Source organism: Oryctolagus cuniculus, chromosome 9, assembly GCF_964237555.1.
Source record: "Oryctolagus cuniculus chromosome 9, mOryCun1.1, whole genome shotgun sequence".
In the NCBI taxonomy this organism is placed as follows: Eukaryota; Metazoa; Chordata; class Mammalia; order Lagomorpha; family Leporidae; genus Oryctolagus; species Oryctolagus cuniculus.
Window position 1 is genome coordinate 26,740,711 of NC_091440.1, and position 4,799 is coordinate 26,745,509.

Sequence of the window (4,799 nt, forward strand, 5' to 3'; positions counted from 1 at the left end):
ACAAAGCCAGGCACTGGGATATGGGATGCAGGCCTCCCAAGAAGCTCCTTTACCACTGGGTCAGTCATTCTTCTCTGGATGACTTCTATTATCTCCCTCATTTGGAGAAGAAATGCTATCTCAGTAGTATAAGTAGTGCCAGAAAAATAGCGAATATATATCAGATTACAGTTATAGGAAGATGTGCTGAGAAAGTCTATTCACTTATCTCTCTCAAATTCTGTTGTTTTTTTTTTAATTATATTTAAATAGTTGAAAAAGTAAGCTCCTGATTAATTTTAATTTTTCTTGCTGTTTTTCATTTTCTAGAGGAAACAAGGCAAATTTTTCTTGTTAATTTGTTGCTGAAAACATTTCTGAATCTTCTATAAATTTCATACATATTAAAGTATAATAACTACATAGGATTACAATGTAGCTAATAACAGTTGAAAGGTTAAGTCTTCTTTAAAGTTTTTATTTAATGAATGCATTTTTCATTCTTTTTTTTTTCTTTTTGACAGGCAGAGTTAGACAGAGAGAAAGAGACAGAGAGAAAGGTCTTCCTTTTCCGTTGGTTCACCCCTCAATGGCCGCTGCGGCTGGCACGCTGTGCTGATCCGAAGCCAGCATCCAGGTGCTTCCTCCTGGTCTCCCATTGGGTGCAGGGCCCAAGCACTTGGGCCATCCTCCACTGCAATCCCAGACCACAGCAGAGAGCTGGACTGGAAGAGGAGCAACCAGGACAGAATCTGGCACCCCAACCAGGACTAGAACCCAGGGTGCTGGCGCTGCAGGCGGAGGATTAGCCAAGTGAGCAATGGCACCGCCCTAATGAATGCATTTTTCATAGGTACAACTTTAGGAATACAGTGTTTCTTTTCTCCATACCCACCCTCCTATCCCAACTCCCTTACCACTTCTCTCTCCCTCTCCCGTCCCCTTGTTCATTATGGTTAATTTTTAGTTCATTTTTATATACAGAGGATCAACTCCATGTTAAGCATTGATTTCAACAGTTTGCACCCCACCAACACACACACACACACACACACACACCCCACATACACACAGCACATGGAGTCCAGTTTGAGAACAAGATTTGCAGTTAATTCTCATAGTACAACTCATTAAGGATGGAGGTCCTACATGGGGAGTAAGTGCACAGTGACTCCTGTTGTTCCAAAAGGTTAAGCTTTTTTTAATTTTTTAGTTTTTTAAGTTTATTTATTTATTTATTTGACAGGTAGAATTACAGACAGTGAGAGAGAGAGACAGAGAGAAAGGTCTTCCTTCTGTTGATCAATTCCCCAAATGGCTGCAATGGACGGAGCTGCGCTGATCCAAGGCCAGTAGCCAGGTACCTCTTCCTGGTCTACCAAGTGGGTGCAGTGTCCCAAGCACCTGGGCCATCTTCCACTGCTTTCCCGCTTTCCTAGGCCACAGCAGAGAGCTGGACTGGAAAAGGAGCAAGCAGGACTAGAACCGGAGCCCATATGGGATGCTGGCACCACAGGCGGAGGATTAACCTAGTGTACCACGGTGCCAGCCCCCAAAGGTTAAGCTTTAAAAACCTTAGCTGAATTTTAAAAAAATAAGATAGCAGAATTAATTATTTGTAATCAAGTTTAATTATACTTGTTCATCAAATGTATATGTTTAGTACAGTCAGACTAGTACTGCTAACAATATTCAATTATTTCATATTTTATAATAGCTAAATGGAAAAAAAAAACCAAAGAGGTAAATTGAGGAAATTTTTTTGGATAATTGGAGTCCAAAGTTGTTAGAATATTACACAATTTAGAGGTAATATAGGAAGTATTTGGTTATTTTCATTTTTGAAGTTGCACAAAGCACACAGAATGAAATTACATCCAAGGTCACCTCATAGTAGACAAGACACTTGATGTTAATTTAAACGTGCTACTTGATAAATGAAAGTACTCCAACTATCATGAAAAGTGACTCTTGATTCAAAGTGTTCATTTAAATTTAGTGATTTTCAAAGAAGCATCCACCTATTCTCACATATCAGAATCTTGAATCACTGTTACACAGCACAGTATATGAGAAATCAAGAAAAACTAAATAATTAAAAAGAGCTGGCACACCTAACTGAATAGCTAAGAGAATCAGGAACTTGGAAGATTTTCAAGGAACTAGCAATCTGAAACCCAGATGTTATGGGAGGTAATTCAAATTTACAAAGTGCCTAAGGCATTGGGCTAAAGGCTCTCTTTCCCCTATCCTTTAATAGGACTCCCATTACCAGATGTCAGTATTCTAATTTACAGACCGGTTAACTGAGAATCTGGAAAATTAAGTCAACTTCTCTTGACTTGAGGGAAGAACCAGGATTAAAGACCTGACTGTTTGGAAACGTTGAGTCCTGTAAGTACTAAATTCCTTCCCTAGGGCTCCTTATCTTCCATATGTGGAGTTCTCACTCCATGAACAGTGCCACACAGATTCACACAGTGTCTGTATCTGTGAGGTTTCCCAAACCCTCATGGCAGAGGGAGGTTGCCTGCAAGGCCAGAATAACTGACCAATACAATACCACCACCAACACAACACTTTGTGAAGTTTCTCTTTGCCATGTATTTGATGACATAACGTTCTTGATTTTGTGCTTTAACATTCTTGGAAGTAGATTTGTTAGAATTCCTAATATTTAGGAAATAAAAAGCAAAAACAGAAAGAGCATCTCAGTCTTTGTTTACATAGTGGTGAATCAAAACCAAGAAGAAAGTAAATGCTGATATGTTTCATCAATTAAAGCAGAAAATAAGATGTGAAAAATTGACTGCCTATGCCTAACTATCAAACATTGATCGACACATTGTGTATTAAAAAATTACAAATAGGTAAATAATATCATCCTTTAAAACCCACCAATTAGAAATCCTGGCTAAAACACTTGCAAAAAAATTTTTATAGATAACTTTAGGCCGACGCCGCAGCTCACTAGGCTAATCCTCCGCCTGCAGCGCAGGTACCCTGGGTTCTAGTCTCAGTTAAGGCGCCAGATTCTGTCCTGGTTGCTCTTCTTCCAGTCCAGCTCTCTGCTGTGGCCCGGGAAGGCAGTGGAGGATGGCCCAAGTGCTTGGGCCCTGCACCCACATGGGAGACCAGGAAGAAGCACCTGGCTCCTAGCTTCGGATCAGCGTAGTGCGCCAGCCGCAGCGGCCATTGGGGGGGTGAATCAACGGAAAAGGAAGACCTTTCTCTCTGTCTCTCTCTCTCTCTCACTGTTCTCTCTGCCTGTCAAAAAAAAAAAATAGATAACTTTAGAGCTTTTCAAAAAGATTTATTTATTTATTTGAAAGGGAGAGTTACAGAGAAACAGAGGCAGAGAGAGATTTTCCATATACTGGTTCATTACCCAAATAGCTGCAACAGCCTAAGGTAGACCCATCGGAAGCCAGGGCCAGGAGCTTCCTTCTGGTTTCCCACGTGGCTGCAGGGGTCCAAGTACCTGGGCTATCTTCTACTGCTTTCCCAGGTCATAGCAGAGAGCTGGATGGAAAGTGGAGCAAGCAGATCTCAAACCAGCACCCATATGGTATACTAGCACTGCAGGTGTAGGCTTTACCCACTATGCCACAGCTCCTGCCCCCACAGCTTTATTATTGAGACAATATAAACTTAAGGCAGTTATCAATAGCAACGTTCTTGATCGAGATAGGAATTGAGATTGATATTCAATAACTGTCTTAAAGGATTAAATTTTAAATATCGATTCTTTATATGTCTCTAGGGAAAAACAGCTTTACAACTGGAATTTGAATCAATGAACCCAAAGATCTGTTTTTCTCATTTCCATCATTAATTTTCATCTAAACTCCTTTGCATTGCATATAACTGTGGAAAGAAACTGAACACATTTTTTCTTATATCTGCATGAAGTATAAATAAACCTACAAATGAAAAGAAAATCCATCATATTCTCATGAATTTAGATATCATGTATGTAATTGTAAAGATCCTTAGATAGAAATATCTAGTATTTATAGACTTCAATAAGTCCTGGGGTGAGAGCAGTGAGGGTACAGAAATGCAGGTTGATGATGTCACTAGGAAACCCTCTCTTTCCTCATTTAGGCAATCTATGCTCTCCAACTGTGAAGAAAATTAAGCTTCTTTTCTAATATCTGAGGTATTTCACAGATGGGAGCGAATTTGAGTTTTTCAGTCTTGCTCACATAACAAGAGTTCAGTCATTTACATAGTTGATCCACGTTAACATCATGGGATCTGAAAAGCTTAATGAGGATTCCTCGAATCTAGTCTAGATCCAAATCAAGGTGGAGACAAAAGTGAATTTCTCACTTGCTGATATATTCATTTACTACACTTGATCTTAGCCAAAAGGCCAAGAAGTGGTAACTGATATATTAATTTTAATTCAGAGTGAAAAGTGACTGTTTTAAAAAATATTTACTTGAAAGCAGAATGAAGAGAAAAAGAGATCTTCCACTGATCACTCCCTAAAAGCTGCAATGTCTGAGTTGGGTCAGACTGAAGCTAGGAGCTTCATACTCCATTAGGTCTCCCACATGTGAGGCGGGGGTCCCAGCAATGTTTTTCCCAACAGTTTATGACTCTCAACATTACATTTATCCAATGTCTGTCTAATTAGATGTTACATTCTAAATGTATACTTCCAAAATTCACGTTGAAACCCTAAATTCCAAAGATGGCATTAGGAGCCATCTTCTGCTGCTTTCCCAGGCACATTAGCAGGAGGCCAGATGAGAAGCTAAGCACCTGGGACATAAAGTGGCACTCCAGCATGGAATGCTGGCACAGTCAGC

The 4,799-nt window shown here is 39.8% G+C and overlaps 1 pseudogene; it reads right to left on the bottom strand.

Annotated features, from left to right (window-relative positions):
• Nucleotides 1-4,211: 4,211 nt before the first annotated feature.
• Nucleotides 4,212-4,369, bottom strand: LOC127492257 (U2 spliceosomal RNA; annotated as a pseudogene).
• Between the last annotated feature and the right edge of the window lie 430 nt (nt 4,370-4,799).